This window comes from Uloborus diversus, chromosome 4, assembly GCF_026930045.1.
Source record: "Uloborus diversus isolate 005 chromosome 4, Udiv.v.3.1, whole genome shotgun sequence".
Taxonomy (NCBI): Eukaryota; Metazoa; Arthropoda; class Arachnida; order Araneae; family Uloboridae; genus Uloborus; species Uloborus diversus.
In genome coordinates, this window is record NC_072734.1 from 84356298 (window position 1) to 84376941 (window position 20644).

At 32.7% G+C, this 20644-nt stretch overlaps 1 protein-coding gene across 1 annotated transcript in view; it reads right to left on the bottom strand.

Annotated features, from left to right (window-relative positions):
* Window positions 1–18986, bottom strand: part of LOC129221465 (G protein-activated inward rectifier potassium channel 3-like) — a 93255-nt gene extending 74269 nt beyond the window's left edge. Inside the window, exon 1 of the mRNA XM_054855945.1 lies at window positions 18633–18986. The gene's annotated coding sequence lies outside the window, so the exon portion shown is untranslated. The remainder of the gene's footprint in view (window positions 1–18632) is intronic.
* Window positions 18987–20644: the final 1658 nt, after the last annotated feature.

The window sequence follows — 20644 nt, forward strand, 5'->3', positions numbered from 1 at the left end:
GTAGGGGCTAAGGGTACCACATACTGTCCATATTTTTAATATGTATGACAAAGATAGACTAGAGTACCGTGAAAAAGATTTAATTCTTCAAAGGGTGCAGCTAGTCTGAAAAGTTCGGGGAACCCTGCGTAAACCAATTGCATAATTTAAAAGTTATATGAATAAACGTACTGCAGTAATTAGGGAGGTCAGCAAAATTATTTCTGCTACTTTTCATCTGGATTTGACAGTAGAGTGGTGCGAAAAAATCTTTTTTTTTTTTGGATTCGCGTTACCTCTCAAAAATTGTAGTTTGGTGTCTTCAACAGGGGAAAATTTCTTAGAACGTTCTAAGTTGACATCGTCATTTCGTACATGAGACTGAAATTTTGAAAAAATATGTTAAAAATTGAATTCAGAAAATAATAAAATTATATATATACTTACAGTGGCTCCCAAAAGTCTTCGTACACCTACGACTTTCAACGAAATAGGCCCCAATCCATCGGTTAGAATTAATATTTCGGAATAGGTATTTAATTATAAGATCTGTGATCAATTTTTAACAAAACTACATGAAAAGTTTTGCAAAAATATTAAAAGTTAATTTTTTAAAAATCGAAAACCAAGAACTGCCGGAAATTTTATCTCACAAAAGTCTTCGTACACTTTATAAAATGTCTATATATTATTGAATAGTCTAACTTTTGATTAAGTTATTAATTGGTAGAATATCATACAGCATTCATAACGTCTTTTAAACGTCTGGGAATAGATTTCATTCTTTTTCTTTCTTTTTTTTGCGTAATTTCTGAGTAAGTGTTCAACCATACTTCGAGTCTTACTGTTTCTAGCTCTATTTTCGTTTTAAAGCCCTATTTTCGTGATCTAGCCTCGAGATATCTCTAAATATGTTGCATTAAGTTAAAATCTGGAGATTGATGGGGTATTTTCTAAAATTTAGGACAATTTTCGAGGCACTTGACGCAAACGTTGAAAACCGTGTGCTTCTTATCGTTATCTTGATAAAAAAACAAAGTTGTTTCCAATAACCAAATTTTTGGCTAAGAGTTCAAAATTGGTTTTTAAAATATTTAAAGGAACAGCATGATTCACTATTTCATCAAAAACTTACAAACTACCAAGTCCTGATGCTGATATGCACCCTCACACTAGAACACCTCCACCTTCTTATTAACTGATCCAAATAAGTTCTTAAGATTGAGTTCCTCATTTTGTCTTCTACTTACAGTTATACAACAATTTAACCAAAAATGTTGAAATAATTTTTATCTGTAAGTAAGACGTGATTCTAAAACTTTTTAGCTTATTTATCATTGATTTTGTGACGAAAAGCGTAAGCTTTCTGTTTTTTGCACGACCAAGAAAATTTCTGCGGGAAGAGGTCCCACTTAATCCAGCTAATCAGAGAACTTGGCGAACAATTTTAGGTGAAAATTAAATGTAAAATGTTTCATTTAACTTTTTAAAAACTTTTACAGCACTCAAATGTGTATTTTTCATAATTTTTTTAACTTTAAATCTCCGGTCACGTTTTGTCAACTTTGCCGGTTGAACTTTTCATACCTTGTTTTCGGTCCGTTTATTTTCCTTAAAGCATTTTATCAAGCACTTTACTATACAAACAAATAAATTAACTAATTTTGAGACATTTCAAACCAATTTACCACTACTGTGGAAAAAAATTCAAATTTTGAATGGTGTTTGCAGGTTTTTACGAATACCAGCCTTTTTACAATAATAAGCACAATATTAAGGAATAAATAAACGAAAAATCAAAGCCAAATGACTTATAATTGTCAACACAATGCAAAAATATTAATAAAACGGCATATGATAATTTTAATCATGAATTTATTCGAAAATATTTGATTGTACGATGACTTTTGTGGCGTGTTATTTCTCTGTCTCTTCGTTTTCTAACCGATTTCAAAAAGAAGATCCGTCAATATTTTGAAAAAACCAATGGGTTGTATTTAGAATGACATAGGAATGATGTGAAAAAATATTGGACTTCACATTCGAATTCAATTTTGAGTTTTCGTCAGTCAATTTTGGTTTTACTAAAAAAATTTCAAAGTGTACGAACACTTTTGGGAGACACTGTATTTATTTATTTTATTTATTTATTATTATTTTTATTTTATTTTATTTATTTATTTATTTTTTTGTATTTTTTCGTAACGTATCTGCCATAAATTGTCAGTAGGTAGCATAGTTTGAACCTAAAAAATATTTTACAGTTTTCAAATAAGGTCTTTAGTTCGCGCAAAACCCTTAAATTTGATTTCAAATTTCAGGAGATTTTAACCCAATTTCAGTCGTATGCGCAAACGAAAGATCTTATGCAAAAGCTATAAAATATTTTTTTAGGTTCAAACTACGTTATATACTGACAATTTATGACTGTTGACTTACAAAAATATTAAAAAAAACTAATTTCATTATTTTTTGAAAAATTCAATTTTTAGCATATTTTTTCAAACTTTCAGCCTTATTCGCAAATTGAAAATTTCAACTTGGATTTTATTTTTTATTTTTCCCCAATTGAAGATACCAAACAACAACTTTTGAGAGGTAACGCAATTCCGAAGCAAAAAAATCGAATTTTTTCGAACCACTCTATTTGACAGTTTAAATTGATAAAATATCTCAAAACTAGTTTTGGATTTGGGGACTTTTGCTTGAACGCCGTCGATATCGTACGTAACCACTAAAATTTCTGCATGGTCTAACGCTTAAATTTATCAAATTGGACAGTAATGCTAGTTTATTATTATCAACAGCCTCACTCATACGCGTATAAAGGCACACATTTCGCCCATCCCATAATTAGGTTATTTACAAACAAAATGCAGTTTGCAGCTGTAACTTATCCTTTGAGGAATTTTCCCCGTTACTACTTCCTTCAGCAGTTTTCTCTTCGAGTGATTTAACCTCAAATATGACACTACCCTCACAGATGTTACTGCTTTTACTGATTTTGTGAGGAGAGGATGAAAAAGAATTCTATGTGAATTTGACTTTTGGCAGTTTTCGGAAGTATGAAGCCAACTTAAAAAAAAAATATATAATAATAATTCAAAAGAAGTTTAATTTGTAAACAACATAAAGGATGCTTAATTTAGTTTTCGTAAACGAGATGTTTTTTGTTTTTTGTCGACTAAAATGATATGTTTTACTTTAAATTTTCAAAGATTTCTATATTATTCATTTCTGCAGACGAATAAAATCATGGATTCAGGTAATGCGATAATGTGTACAATTTTCTTAAAATATCCGGAAGTATCTTAAGGGCCACAAAACACTCAACCGTTGACCTCGCACGTGACGGCTCATTTATTTCATTAAAAAGTAATAATTTAATGACGAAGATATCGCACATAGGTTTGTAATTTGTTAGCAGAAAACAATTTGTTCATTAATATTTTAAAGTATTGTTTTTAATGACATATTTCAGGCGTCACTTGCGGGACAAAATGACCATTTTCCGTGGAATAGCCCTTAAAAGAAGTGGTTCAAACTTCTTACATAATTTCCTCCAAAGGCATTTAATGCAATTTTCGTAAGATACTCTGTAAGTATCTTTAGGAATACATTCACTTATATACCCCCCCCCCCCCTGTAAGTATCCCTAAGAAAATTGTACGCATTCTGTATTAAATGTCAAAACATCATCTTTTTTTGCAGATACTTTTACAAATATTTAATGCTCAAAGTTTATAAAATGTTCTGAAAACACTAACAAAGAACTCTGTACATTGAACTTGGAATGACTGAATACTATCTTCATAGTTTTTACACGTTATTCAGTAAACATCTCTAAAAAAATATTTTAGTTATTTTATTAAATATTTTGTATGAATCTTCAAAAACTTTTACTAAGCAAACATCTCTAAACTGAACATTCGTCCGAAAACGTATTGCATACATAAACTTCTCTAGAGAAATTGAAGTAGGTGTTAAAAAAAAGCTATGAAATCAAAAAAATATTGCATCGAAACTCTGTACATTACTTTGCAAGCATCTTTGAAGCAATGGGGTTGTTTCCTTCAGTCAAAAGTACTACTTTTAGTCACTGAAATGGATAGAATGAGTAAAAAAAAATAACGTGGATCCAAAAAAATACTTTTATTTTCCCAACAGTTATTTTTTAATTAATTTTTTAAAATGTCCGATTCTGAAAACAAGGCGTGGTCTTTATGACGTCACAAATGATGCACTGTGGCGCATCTTTCTACCTCATTTCCACGTTTTGATAATCAAGAAGCGAATTACAATTGCGCTCTACGCTTGCTATCAACCCTATCGTTGCCAATACACGTAAGTAAAGATGCGAATTAAATATTTTGAGCTGTGAATGGCAACACTGAATGGCAGTTCATCATTTGTGATGTCGTACGACAGAAGCGTAAACAATTAAAGCGCGCAGATTTAAGTAATTTTTTTTTTAATATTAAACTTAAACAAATTATTTAAAAAATGGTCAGATCCTATGTTTTTAAACATGCTCTTTCAGAAAAAAATACTTTTAAAATTTTAGAAACGACCCCATTGTATCGTAATTTTATGAAACGCTTACAAAAATATCTCTAAAGTAGTTTAGTAAAATACTCCGCAAGTATACCTGATAAAATCTCATGCAGTTTTTACAAAATATTTTGCTGAGAACTGTGAAAAGATTTAATCATTTATTTTATAAAATCACCAAAAAGCATATAAAAAAAATCTTTTTGGTTGTTAGAAAGCATTTTATGGTGGTCCAAAGGAAATTAGATTGATATTTTATTAGTGTTTCATAAATGTTAGCAATTCTAAAAATCGTCTATAAAATTATGAAAGTATTTTGGACACGTTGCAGAAGTGTAGATACCACTAAATTACACTAACATTTTTGCTCCATACTTCAACTGCGTTATAAAATTGCTGTACGTAGATTTAAAAAAATATCGACTTAACAAATGTTTACAAATTTAATCATCTGCAACGCGTTAGATTCCAAGCTGTTTTCAGCCAAACCCCACCAAATCCTTTTTTTTTTAACTGTCCCTTAAAATATCGCAAAGTTGTTCCTTTTGCAACGTCCCTTTCAATGTCAGAGACCATAAACAGCGAAATCCTTTCTACCTCAAAAATTTTTTCATCTGATAAAAAAAAAAAAATACAATAAGCAATTTTTGCTAATGTCATTAAAAAAATATTTATTTATTTATTTATTTATTATTATTATTATTATTTTAGAAAACAGCAGATTTAGTTTCTATTTTTCTCAGATTTTTTTTCTTTTAAATTTTTATTTTAGAAAACTTCTCTAACACATGTACTATCCAAACCATTTCAGAAACGTCTTGAAGTTAAATAGAATAAGTTTCATAAACGCCTTTTTTTTTTCCATCAGTAATATTAGTTTCTTCCCCATGGTTAAAAAAAGGGGAAATTACCTTACTATAGGCCGACTTACACGAAGAAGCTCATTGTAAAATAATCAACTTTACAGACTCACAGGAACATTGCAAAACAAACAAATTTACAGTGGGATTACACTCAAACAACCCAGATCGTCTTCTGAGACCATTATCGGCAAAACAGTTCGAAAGTAGTTGAAATATGTACTATCCAAAATGTAAACTTGAGCATCTTCAGATTTGAAACATTTGAGTCACGGTCTGATTAAAAAAATAATAAAGAGAAAAAGAAACGCCGCAGAACAAGAAAGTAAAATCCGATTTTAGAAAATATTTGTTTCGTTTCCGACGAGCGAACGAAAACGAAACGGGTCAGACACTTGTTCGTCAATTAAACTCGTCTGCCCCAGTGAACTCCACGTGAAAACCTTGAGGAACACTGCTTCCTCAGCTACTGTTCCATTGAAAACATCGCGACACAAACCGTTAAGTCCCTTCGGCACTGACTTGCCATGCACCTGCTCCCCTTTGGCTGATTAGCAGCGATTTTTGGGAAGTTAAACATCGAGTGTCTGGATTTCAGTATCGTTTTTTTGGGCGCGAAAATGCTATTTCGAAACATCGCGCGACTTTGAGAAAAGAATAAGTAAATCAAGTTCCTTTTTCAAGGTCGCTTTAACGGTAGACTTCTTCAGTGCGAATACGAAAATAAACCTTAACAAACACGAGTAGAATTTCATTTCTTTTCGAAAGATCGCCATCAGAAAGAGAGTTAGGATGGTTCGATTGATAGTGTTGTGTTTGTGATTTGGACTGCAGAGAGAGAATTATGATTAATAATGGCAAGAAAAAAAAGTGACCGTGAATAATTTCGCTTTCACAATGGATAAACTTTCTGAAATTCAATTACTAATTCACAATTAAAAAAACACTATTTCTGTACAAAGGGGTTGCTATATGTATATATATGTATTTAATTCACACAATACTAGCAAATTTTTGATTCTGCTCAGAACATGCAATAGACCCTGATTTCTATAATCACGGAGAAGCGTGTCAAATAATTTCATCGCTCAAAATTACTTTTTACAGGGGTGCCAATAATCCATGCAGGGTGCTCGTTCCTCATCCTATAGTGATACCGCTCTCCTTCAAAAGGTACAAAGCACCTCCTCTTCAAGAATGAGAACTCCAAAAAGAAAAATAAGCCATTCCCGAAAACTCCTTAAAAATTTCAATGACGCTGTCTGAACCCTTCCCTCTCTCCATCCACCCGCTGACACCCCTAATCTTTTATGCCGTTAAATAAAGAATTACAGTACGTTCATGATATCACTCTTTAATTTTATTTTTATAATAGTTTCTATCCTTTGCTCTCAAACATATTCATTTTTCCTTCTCTTCTGTAAGTCAGTTTCGAATACAATACTGCCTTTTTTCCTTGTGTTTCGACATACATCGCCATGCGTTTCCAGTAGCTGATTTGTGAATGAATGGAGGTTTCGATTTCAACATATTTCTGTTTCCCTTGACTTCCGTTTATTTTCAAGTACTTTGAGGTTCGAAAAAGGGGAAGTTACCAGGAAATACGTCACATTAGAAATAGCAGAAGCTTTCGCTACTTCTACCCGTTTAATCGTTAACTTCCAGTATTTCCTTCACTGTAAAAAATTTCCACAATTCATATGTGCTACTGCATGTGCTTTACTTTTTACTGAATAACAGTACTAACTTAATACGAACCCTATTACAACGAATTTTTTTTTCTTACGATGTAAAAAATCACTTCATAAAAAAAATAAATAATCAGCATTGTATTTTAAGAATTCACTCAACTCAAACAAACCACAGAAAGAAAAAACAATGAATTTTCTATTGACAGTTACTTTCTTTTATGATATAAATATCCTTCATTTACATCACGTATGTCTACACACACAGTCGAACCTTGCACTCGTACATATCGAGAGTGAAGGGACATGATATTTACTCTTTGTAACCACTTGATCGTAAAAACCGGATTAATTAAGATATCAGAAAGTTTCACACATTTGTTTTCTTCTTTTTTTCTGTAATGAGCTCAGAATAAGGACAAAACAGTAGCTTCTGGATGGGTTAATCGGGCTGTTGGTGTTACGGTATGTGCATGCAGTTCTGCCTTAGCCCTGGTTTAAGTAACTTACTGCTTAATAATTAAGCATTGCCTACAGTTTACGAGTTGAATCGTACTATGTATGCGGACTCTCTCTGGTGAGACAAATTTACTTTATCAACCAATTTGTTGGCACTCTCAGCTTCAATGAGATAACATTTGGTTCCAGCTCGGTTATTCTCTTTTACAGACTGATGTGTCCACAACAAGGACAAAACTGCAGTTTCTGGGTGGGATAACTGGACTGTGGGTATAATGCAGGTCGCTCTGCCTTAACCCTGGCTTCGGGGCGGCAAATTACTGCTCAATACCTTAGAGTTTGTCAATTTGAACTGCTTTTCTTAGCTTTCCCGTTTTATTTATCTTTACTTTGAATTTCAGCAGCAAACATGCTCGAAAGTAGTGCACTCAACAAAATAAAAATATAAAAGGCTGTGATCACTTGTTCACAGGATTTGTGACTATCCAAGTAGCACACTTAACTTTTAAACGATTTAAAACGGCTGTCACGAAAGGTTAATAGCCATTTTAAAGCGTTTATGAAAAGGAGTGTGCCCTGGGCCAGCACTAATTTTCAGTTTATTTCAGAATGTTAAAATATTTTGGGAAAAAGGATTAGCTGGGCTGGAGAGGTAAAATCAAAGGAAAGTTAATAAACCACAAAAATACTGCTCTCTATGACGGAGATTTGCTGGTTAAAAGCAATTTATGCCCCCAAAGACTTAACCAAGTATGTCCGGTTTCCTCGTTACAGCAGTGATCTCATTAAATCGACGTCTACTACAGGGTTTAAACGAACTCTACAGCAAGATTAAAAAATTGTTTTTTCAGCAGTTGTAATAGTCTTTTTATACCACTTTTATTCGTAATATTTGTGACTTATTTGCGGGATATCTTTTGCATACAATCTCCAATATTGCTTTGAGAAGACATGTTTTTGGTTGAATCATCACACAAATATTTTTCAATGAAAGTTTTTCACTGGTATTAATTTTTTTATGGACACAAATATGTTTTTCCTTTTCAACTAATCCAACTAGTATTCAAATATTTCTTCTTGAATGTAAAAAACCGCTTTAAACGTTAGTTGGAAATATTTATTCTTCGAAAAAAGGAAATGCGCAGCATTTATATTAAGAAAAAGAAAAGAAAATTAGAAATAAAGAAAACAAAAAATTTCTTAACTATGCTAGACCAATTGCTGTCTGTTTAAAATTAGAGTTGAGAGTCGGAGACTCACGCTATCCAAGATCAGTTTTCACGACCGTAGTACAAATGTCAGCTACTAACTGTTCTAAAAGATACTCAATTACAAATCATTAACTGCAGGTTTTTACGACACGCCCGTCACAGTAGTCATGACAACGATTAAATGTTCTGCGCACTTCGAATTGTTTTCTGTGATTTCTTTTCCTCTTAGGTGAAAGGGCCAGGTGTTTTCGGTCAAGAATGTTACTTTTCTTGCTTAATTTTGTTATATTTTATTTTTTATTTCATTTTAAGGGTTTTTTTTTTTGTGATTAAGTAAAATAACGCCTAAATACGATATTTTAATAAGAAACTAAAAGATACCACAGTTGTTCCCCTAATACAATTAGAACAACATTTAAAAAAAATTATCATGTAATAAACAACTATATTTGATGCTTAGTGCGAACTTTAAGTTTAATCCATGTTCAGTTTTGAAATTGTATTTTTTTTCCTTGCCGAAACATAAAAAACGCTTTATCTTTTATTGCAATAAGAAAAGCATCTGCTATGCACATTTTCTCTATTTTACTTTCTATTTGTTTCTTTCTTCCTTCATCGACCCCCCCCCCCCCCCGCCCTCCCAATTTTACGTGATGAGCGTGGTGTTTGTAATGCGTGGCAATCCTGTAGTAGGTACCTTTTTTTTTAAGTTACAAAAAATACATCAAATTTACACTGGTTGTTAAAACAAAATTGTTGATCAAAAAGGAAGTGAAGTGAGAAGAGCTGTAAATTTTCCTGGACGATCTGAGCTGAGAACTTTTTTTTTGCAAATTATAAGAGATTGGTAAATAGGGGACTTCAGCTTCCCGACCCTAACTAGTGATACTCTTCAAACAAAAGTACTTCTTTGTTTGTCTTAAATTGTAAATATTTTTTGATGTTGTTTAAAAGCTAATAAAAATCATCGCAGAATTGAACATTATGTTTTTAATGTATATTTTCTACGTTAAGAATAGTTTACAGTGGACGTCGGTTAATTGAATCAGTGCTTAATTGGATCAACCGCTTAAAAGAATCAAATTGTCGAAAACAGAATAAAATCAGCTTTATTGGATGGGGTTGTTTCCTTCAGTTAAATGTAGTACTTTTAGTCACTGAAATTGATAGAATAAGCAAAAAGAAATAACATAGACCCAGAAAATTCTTTCATTTTCCCAACAGTAACTTTTTAATTAATTTTTTAAAATGTCCGATTTTGCAAACAAGGCGTGGTCTTGCTGACGTCACAAATGATGCTCTTTGGCACATTTTGCACCGCGTTTCCACGTTATGATAATCAAGAAGCGAATTAAAATAGCGCTCTACGCTTACTATCAACCATATCGTTGCCAATACACGTGAGTAAAGATGCGAATTAAGTATTTTGCTTTGTGAATGGCAACACAGAATGGCATTTCATCATTTGTGAGGTCATCGGCAAGAAATGTGAGCAATAAAAGCGCACCGATTTAAGTGTTTTTTTTTAAATATTAAATTTAAACAAATTATTTAAAAAATGGTTAGATCCTATGTTTTTAAGCATGTTCTTTCAGAAAAAAATACTTTTAAAATTTTGGAAACGACCCCATTAGCCGCTTTAAAGAATCGAAACTGTTTGGAACAAACGTGATTCATATGAGCGGCGGCCTCTCTATTTGGTTCTCATATCCTTATTATAAGGTTATTAGTTATAAAAATATTAAACCAATATTTTTACTATTTTGCAGTTATATAGTAACAATTCTCTTCGGCACGTCTCTTACAGAGTTGCAGGCACTCCTGGAAAGATTTATCTCGGAAAGAGTCTCGGAAGAGATTAATGTGACTACTCTTTAGGGTTATCTGTCTCTAGGTCATTGGTGTCATTGCCTCGGTCGTAGCAGCTCTTCCTTCCGTCATAAGTTATTTTTCCCCCTTTTCCATCTATTATTTAGCATAACCACTGAGATACATTTCAAAGTCATTAAAACTTTTTTTCCTTAATCCAATGTATCTTTTTACACTGTCATAACAAAAAAAAAAACCCTTCTACCTTTCTTTCTTCTTCTACCTAAGTTTTTTTTTTTAATTTTTTTATTTCAGTATTTATTCCTTCATTATTATTATTTTTTTTGTTAAGCATTGGCTAATTGCTTATTTAACTTTTCTGACAAAAATTGTATTCACTTCATTTTTCACAGAGTGATTTACGGCAATAGAAACCAAGCTAATTAATTATCTAGGCCTTAAAACGCAAACATCTTTTTTTTTTTGCTCTTTAATATTAATAAGATAAACCAAATGCTCATGAAATTGACTTGAAAGGTAAGTTTCCATGAATTAATTTTCCATTTAAAAACTATGTAACAGAAATAAAGTTGAAATGAAATGAAATTTATACAAGTGACATATTTTACAATTTTTTGAAGTATTCCGAAAGTAAAGATGGTTTTTGATTTTCACATTTAAAATGATCTTTATAGTCTAACTCAAATGTTCAAGCGTTAAAGCAGGTACTTAACATCATTTTGTATTAGATTCATTTTGAAAAACTGATGTTTTCAAACGAATAGGAAAAAAAGATTAAGATGAAATGTCTTCCAACGCGTAACTCAAATATCTGATGTATAACTGATGGCTGTTTTGGAAAAGAGCCACAGTGCTACCATGCTTGGGATTTTCCACCCCGATCAGAGATTTTTGATATTCACATAGATTGATAGACTTTTTAACAAAAATGTTTCATTTTCTAGGGTTTTTTTTTTTTTTTAAGCTGAAACTTATCTTTATTCATTGCCAGTTGAATAATCATCTAAGAAATCAATTGGATCAAAAATTAATCTTCAAACTCACAAAAAAAGAGAAACTGTGTTATTGAATGATGTCAAAACAGTAGTACTGTTTGACCACGGATTGTAAGTAATTTGGCAATCTGCCAAGTAAAGACGATTCCATCTGAATGAAGCTAGCAGGGGAGAAGGAAAAATAACCATGGAGTTTTAATGCACGCGTTTTATAATATCACTGTGCCTTATTCATTTATTGCATTCTCAAAAATAAAATAAGGGAAAACAAGAATAGTTACCGTGGAAACAACAAAAAGAAAATAAAATATTTTCATTTCGTTCAGGAATGCAAAATGGTAAGCTCAAAACTTTGTTGTGAATAAATAAATCAATTAATTTTTGCCGTGAGAATATCGATCGAATATATTTTAGATTTAAAAAATGTTGCCGTGAGCAAACTTTCATTTTTACAAAACTAAGGCTAAATAATATAGAGGCAAAAGTGCACATCTGAAATAAACCAACTAACATCCCTATAAACTAATAAATACGTCCATTTCCGCATATAAACTGGATATTAGTCTTTCCATGTAATCGATGGTCAGACAGTAGGTCTAACCGAAATTGATAAGCAAGGACATCTATATTCTAACTCGTAAAATAAATTCATTTAAAGAACTTAAAAGATGTGACAGTTAACTCTGAAAGAGTTTCAAAAATAAACGTCGAAGAACGGAGTAAACATTCCGATAGCAATCAAGGGAAAGAAAATCACGTCTGAGATTTTACCCAAATTCATGAGCAGGTGAATACTTTCGCCGCATATTTTCGTTAGTTCTTGAAGAATCGTTCCACAAGTTATAACCATGTGAAAACAAATCTACAAACTCACTTAAAACAAAAATTGTGCACCGGCAATAAAAACGCCTTACCAAAAATGATATAAAGAGAAACTTAAACCAGAAATCGCAAACAATATCATTCAAGGATTTTGTCATAAAGTATACAGAATTTATTTTTGAAAATTTAAAGAACAAAAAACAAGGATGTATGATTTGGGTCACTTTTCTGATTATAATTAAAGAAAATCATAAAATGTTTGCCTAGCTGTACTGTATAATGTGAGCTAGATTTTGCTTGGGTTTTTTAAAGTTGGAATATAGTAAGTTTTTAATTAAATTAAAGATGGGAGCACTGGTCGAGATTCTTGAAAATGAAAGTACAACTGATAAAACCTCATACAAGAATGACTAATAAGTAAGAGATAATATTTCCATAAAAGGCAATTGTGTATCTTTCTTTGCCTTCTATATCACTGCTCTATTACAGAACTGCAAGCCAACTTGAAAAGTGACTTTGAAATTTCTTCGTAGATATATCGTCGCCTCAGAGCAACAGTAAGACATCAAAGTCTGAGAACCAGGACCTTCGGAGTTGAAGGGAAAATGGCCGACTTCGACTCCAGAAATTTTAGAGCATTCGACTCCGACTCTTTTATCTTAGTATAAGTTCTACTCCGACTCCGCAATCACTGCAGAGTTGCAGGCTTTGAGAGGAAAAAACCGCCTTCTAATACGACTCTTGGAATTTTTAACCTTCGACTCCATTTCCAACCCCTTATTGCCAAAATCAGTCCAACTCCGACTCTGCAGCCCTGTTAACAGCAACAGTAGGATATCCTACTGCTACTCTGAGGCCACAATATATAGATATTAACTCACGCTTTATAAAATTCTACACAAAGATATGCTGAATTCCAATTTGATTTCATTTTCTTAGGAACTTTTTTTTTGCGGAGTAAAAACGTTTGAGTGCTTTTTTCTAAAGACAACGATTTTGTAACATATTTAAGTGTTGAACTGAGACAGGGACACATGTGGCTTCTGAGGTCAACACTGGAACATCACGGTGAAATGAACTCTCTTTATTTCTTCTTCTCACGTGTTCTCTAAAATGCAAAGTTTTTGCTCCGCTCATTTGCTGATCATCTTGTTTGCTTTGCCTGCCAAAACACATGGCTCCCTTTAGGTAAACCTCTTAGCGTGACTTGACATTTTATTCCTAGTAACTTCTCCATTGTGCACATTCACATGTTATTCAATCAATTGCAAAAGCTAACGATAATGTTTGAATAACTGCCTAATGGAAGGGTAATCATTCACCACTTAGTCATTCTTTTCCTGCTTTCACGAAACAACGAGCTCACCAAGTCATCCTCTTTTTCCCTTAGGTACAATTTTCACGTAATCATAAATTCAACACCTGTGATGTGACGTTTATTCACCTAGATGCTGACCTTTGCGTTTTGTGTTTTTATTTCATTAATTTAAAGATGGGTTATTACAAAGAATAAAACGCATCGGTCTTCGTCCCGTCAGAGTATTGAAGTTTTTCCACCAGTTGGTTAAAATCTTTGACGTTTTTATAAAAGCAAAAAGCATCCCAGTCTGAAATCTTAAAAGTCAAATGCCTAAACATTGTAATTGAGCAACAACAATGTTAAGAACATGTTTACAATGAAAATTGTTCAACATACGCTGGGGCGCAACGTTGTTTTCTAGGAAATAAGCGAGAGGGGAAGGGTGGGGCTGAAAAACAGAAAGTCTACACGTGCACACACACGCACATTTTTTTTTACTGAGATATGTTGAACCAGTTTAATCCCTTTTGAATTTCATAATCCTTGTCACGTGTCTTGTACTGCAGAGCGGAAAAGCAATTGCATGAATACGTTTACCCCAAAACAGCTATTTTAATGAGGGCTCAGTATTGAACCAGGGATGCATACGAGCGTGTATATATGTATGTATGCATCAGGGGTGAATTGGTGCCCGTACGTCCTAGAACTCTGCGCCGTACCGTTACATTTTTTCTAAAAAAATATATTTCCAGTTTACTTAAAATTCGCCACATCTTAGGATTCAATTATCTTTCATCGGCGTTCCGATACTGTAGAATTTATGGGTACCCCAGGTGCTATAGAAACTACGGGTAACTCATCTTTGGTACGGTACATGAAACGGCATATTATTGTTGAGAAGATAGTTGGAGTTTGAGGTCAAGGGCTACGTTGGAAGGACAGTTGACCTTAAAAACTCCTTTGTGGTTGCTTTCGTGAATCAAGCATTGATCGAATTGGTTTACGCCAGAGCCGCGGAATCAGAGAAAAAAATGACCGACTCCTTTACTCCAAAATCACCCTGACTCTGACTCTGACTCTGCAAGCACTGGCAGAGTTGCAGACTTTGAGGGAAAATGACCGACTCCGACTCTTGGAACTTTAAACATTCGACTCCGACACCTTCCCCAAAATCATTTCGACTAAAACTCCGCTGCCCTGGTATAAACAGATAGTTAAACTGGGATTGCATTGTATACAGCTACTACTATGACACCTGAACTTTCCGTAGTACAACACACTCCAACTGTTTTTGTATCCTTCGAAAGAAATTCAAAAATAACTTCCTAAATACAGCACGGGCGCTTAATTCGGCTTGGTCAATTCATTGTCCCTCCAGGAGTTATAGTTTTTCGATTGGTAATTGTCAATTCTTTATGTAATTTTTGTGAATAACATATGCAAGGTCAGCAATCATTCGAATCCATCCAAAAGAAATTCAACCGAGCAATTCGATAATTTCGTAACACAGAAAGGAGAAAGCCGAATTAGAAAGCACAGACTGAATAAAGTGATGTAAACAAATTTAGTATAAACAAATGTAGTCTTAAATTTCAAAAGAGACAGTTGATCTGTTGAAGAATGTCAGCAATCAATTTCGGATTCTGTTGATAAATCTTAAATTTAATAGTTAAAAAGGCAATTTTAAAAGAGAAAAGCTATTGTTACCCGTTTCATCTGAATAACTTTAACTTGTTAAACTAAATAAACACAGCCTAAATTGATTTTAAGGTATTTCGCTATTCAGCCGTCGGCTAAGACTTAAAATCGTAATTGACACTGAAGTAAAACGTCACCTTTGTGACACAAAAGAGTAATGAGCAAACAACGCGCTCGTAGCACAAATTTGACACTCGTGTTTTGGAGATATAAGAAGCCTCTTTCTTAACTATTTGTGCTATAAGCACTTTGGTTTACCGTTAAATTTGTTTAAAACTGTTTCCAAATTTCCCTTGAATAACCGTTCAAAAAATAAATGCAGTGAAATTTATCAGGACATAAGCTGATAGATGAACATTTAAAAAATTATAATAATAAATAAACAAATAATATATTTAAAAAATTAAGTCAATTCCTACTTAGGTAGCAAAAAAAAAATTACTTTTAGTTACTTCTTATTAAATAATTACAATTAATATAAATATGAATATCCATATGACAGAATCAGAAAACTAAGTGGCAAAACAGAAATTAAAACTAAATAATGAATTGTATCTAAAACTGCATTAACACTTAGTGTCATTCAATAAAGGTTTGTATATACATAAACCTATGTATATACACAATATACATAGAATGTGAACTAATAGCTGGAATTGAAAAACATAGAATTTACACTTCAACAAGTGTATCGATGTCATAACATTGTAGTAAAGAAATTAATTGTTTTGTGAGGAACTGTAATGATGCAGAATACAAACTTCAGTAGTATTCTGCCATGAAGTAAAACCAAAGGCACCCATATGAGGGGCAAGTGGGTGCTCAAGCCCACCCCCTTTTTTAAATTAGAACTTCCTTGCTTTTAGTACTTTTTTCTTTGCAAAAATGTAAAAACATTTCTTCTCCAGGAATTAATGAATAAGTTATTGAAAATGTCAAATTTTAATAACTATAATTTGTACTGAAATCGGTTTCCATGGGGAAAATATCTGAGCCCCCCCCCTTAATATTTGGCATATGGGCGCCCTTAAGTAAAGCGTGTTTTATTCCATACTTATATTAGAGGAATGTTATAATTTGACGTTTTTTTTTTTTTTCGCGCTTTAGTTTTGTGGAAAGCAAATGAGCAAGCTTGTGCGATAAAGCCTAAGTACAATAGAGGACAATAATGAGAAATAAAAAAAAATGCAGATACTACGATTTACCTCCCCACGGCAGTATTGCATTCATTATTTGTTTTCGAAAAAAATTGATATCTGGTTTCTTTCCTTCGTTGTAAAATATTACTAATGACACGTCTTGACTGAAGAAAGTGCTTTTTTTATGTGTTTGTATCGATAATAATTCAATAACTATTTTAAATTGCCATAAAATTTATTTGAAATTTTAAAAGCATTTTCATGTTGCTTTCTTTATTTATTTGTAATATTTGATCTGTATCTTTTCATTGAATTAACGATGCTTAAAACTGAATGATGTTTAACCACTGAGTCGAAGAAACTTTCTTTAAAAGATAAAGGGAAACTTAAGCGAAAAGCTCATTTTTATTTACATTGGAAATGTGCAAACCACATTTCCTTCGGCCGCCGCCATCTTGAAACCTGAAGTAGGTTTTGTGTCAAGACGGGTTGTGCGTGTGAGAAAGTAACATCAAGCAACAATCCAGAGAAGTTTTGCATAATTTAAGATCATCTCACATCTACACAATGAATGCTCTGTTATTATGGTGAGTTAAAATCGTTACACAAAATCGAAATATTCTTTGAAACATGATGAAATTCTTTGAATTGATGCAAATTTTATAATAGTATTGAAAATAGGTTTTTAAACTAATGAAGAGATTTTCTGTTCGCCTGTGAGTGCTTATCATAGTTTCATTAATGGATAAAATACATGAAAATACTACACTTGTTTTGTTTGACAAATTAGCAGTAAATTGGTCAAACTACATTCAACCCAAAATATTTATCATAGCAAAATATTCTTAGCAAATTTTACCAATATTTCTTTTTGGACTTGATCACCCAATACATAAATCAATTATTATTTGAAAAATTAAAAAAAAAAATTCTAAACAAAATAAATTGCATTATTATCTTTTTTCTTCTGTCTGTGGTTCAAAAATTGGATAATTTAAAAAGAACTTTAAATTGTCGCGATAGAAAATGCTTAATATGCTGTGCATATGAAAAAGTTATGCTGTTTAAATAATATTCGCTTCCAAAAGTTCAAATGCGGTCGAGGGATTGAACATTGTGTGACTTTCTGAGTGCTGAGAAAAAAATTCTGCAATCCAAATTGATAGTACAAAAAAGTATGCAACTACAAATTCCAAGTGCAAAAAAGTATTTTGAAAATTAAGTTAATATTGTACAAAGCAAACTGTGAATAATAAGATTGGTAATGTTATAATGCACAAACATGAAAATTTAATTCGGGGCGCACATCCCCCTAAGAGCGATGGCCACCCCTCCCCCCCCCCAAATACCACAAAGACCTTCGAAGAACAAGAGCTTCCCTCCCAACAAAATGAGAAAAATACCTCTGACCCCCCCCCCCCATTTTAAGACATCAATGCCGAAAGTCTGTGCCATGAGCCCCCCCCCCCTCCAGATGAGCACCTCTGCTAAATTTCATAAGCATGTTTTGGGGGGGTAGCAAGAAGCTCAGTAGAAAAAAGTCTTCTTTTTTTGTCTTTTTCTTACTGATGTTCTTTTCTTTCCTCTTCCGGTAGCTCAAATCTTTTTTCTTTTTTCGAAAAAGGAGTTCTTCGTCAATTTAAATTGCATGTTTGTGCGTAATAGCATTATCATTGCTGCAATCATTTCATGCGTAACGTTAAACATTTTGTTCCAAAAAATACAAGTGATTGTTAAATATTTTTTTTCGGGGGGAGGGGGAGACACTAATGCAAAATAACTTTAAAAACATTTTTTTTAAATTAAATCAAAGTTGATTTATTTTTTTTCATGACGCTTTTGTTGCTTCTGAGGTATTGTTTCACCAGCAAAAAGTGTGCTGTAATTTTCCAACTTAGTGTTAAAATTATAAAATATAATATTGTATTCGCTTTTACTTTTTTCTGCGATTAAATGTTTGGCAAATAATTGTTTCATGAAATTGAATTCGTAGAAATTCGAGACAAACAAGACAAACCATCATTTTTTCTTAAGCAAAGGAAATACGCATGAAAATATAAATATCCTTATCTTTAATGAAATATTATTATTTTAACTTACCCGTTCCCATGGTAATTCGATCAACGAAAACAGTTGCTAAGGTAACGAAGACGCCTTTTGAATTAGAGCAGAAAATCTTCTGTTGGAGTTGAGTGAACAGTAAACACGTAGGTACAAAATTGTCTGACTTCGAAGCGTTAATACAACTCCGGAGTACGTACGGTTGCATACGTTGTAGAACGATATCACAAGAGAAAAATCTAAGCATTCGATTTGTAAAACACTACTCTGCGACAAAAAATTTTACTTCGTTCGACGCGCCAAATCATGTTGGACAGTGCGAAAAAGGTCAATTTTTCTAGAATGTGATAGTTCTTACTCTACATGTAACCAGGTGCAATACTTTTCTACTGCACCGTTTCTGCGGTGGAAAGTATGTGGGTTCTGCTAAAACGATTGTAGCACTCTCTAGCGGCAGAATATCGTTCCAGCCTCTTGATTGGTGGGAAGTTGCGCTCCGTTTTTGGTTTCTGTCTCTCCATTTTGCGTTTTCGTTTTTGCGTAGTTTCTTGAAATATAATTTATTTTAATGCGTTGTTTTTATTTTTATTTATCTATTTTTTAATTGGTGAATACGTTTTCTGGCTGGCAGTCAACCAATGGACAAAATTGCGAAAATATGTAAGTTTGAGCTCATTTGATCACACCTGCAAAACTGCACGCTCTTTAAAAGTTCATAAAAAACGGAATGCTTTTCATTTTGACTATTTTAATGAAAAATTATGATTAACATTTAAATAAATGAAAATTTTAATAATGAAAAACTATGAATCAAAATTATGTTTCTACTGTTTTTGCTGCTTAGATTGCTATCTTATTTGGCGTTTGGAGAATATCAAACTGTAAAGAATAAAACGTGAATTAAAATTCATACTTTTTTTTTAATTTAATTTCAGGCATTTATGCATTCTCAAAAAGAATATTTCAACTTTGCTCATATGTTGCTTTTGTGAAACTTAAATGTATTGTTACATATCAATGCAATCATAAGAGTAATCTCATTTTCTTTTATCAATATTACACAGAAATTTACTTGGTGAGACTACCTTTACATTTTCTTCGGATCGTAGATGAAACTTACTGATGCATTTCTGAATCAAAATGCGGAGCTTTAAGAAAAGTAACTTTTTGAATGTTTCGAAATAGAAAAAAATAAATAAATGAGATTCAATTCCGCTCTCCACTGTATTGTAATATTTTCTGTTGTAAAGAAAATGTAATAACTTTTGTTTTAGCTTCTCAAATCACGCATTTCGTTGTTTCTTTGATTAGTTTTGGTTTTGTTAAATTGTTATTATTATTTCAAAGAGCTGTTTTTCTAAACCAGTTTTTTTGACTCAAATGTGCGATAAATTTAAGTCTATTAGTGTGCAAAAATTTTCCCATTTTTGTCGTATAAGTAAGTCGCCCCCCCCCCCCCCCCCTCTCCTCCCACTGAAGAAAAACTAAAGCTCCTTGTGCTCCCAATATATTTGTGATGTGATTTCCATTGCGATTGGTGAAACTACGTTAAATTAATCAATGTATCTCCACCGTAAAGGGAATAATTTCAATTCGTCTGCTTTATCATTTGTTTTTTTATTACTACCGCCTCAATGATAAAAATAACTTGAAAGTAATGTCGACTTGAAACACACACACACAAAAAAAAAAAAGCGAATTAAGTTCTCTCTTAAAAATGGAACATTCGTTGGAACCCAAAAAAAAAGAGGTGCTCAATTAAGACATTATGCGTTGCCAATTTTTCTTCTTTGCACTTTTAAAAAGAATTCTTAAAATTTAAGATTGATCAGTCTAACGTAAGGTCATTTTTCTCGCTAACATATTCGTTAAAGAACCACGTAGTTCTAATCAGAGCTGCGGAGTCAGAGTCGGACTGATTTCAGCTCAAAGATGCTGGAGTCGGAGATGGGAGTCGAAGGTTTAAAATTTCAGGATTCGAAGCTGGTGTCGGAATCAATCATTTTCCCCACAAGTCAGGCAACTCTACTAGTGCTCGTGGCGTTAGAGTC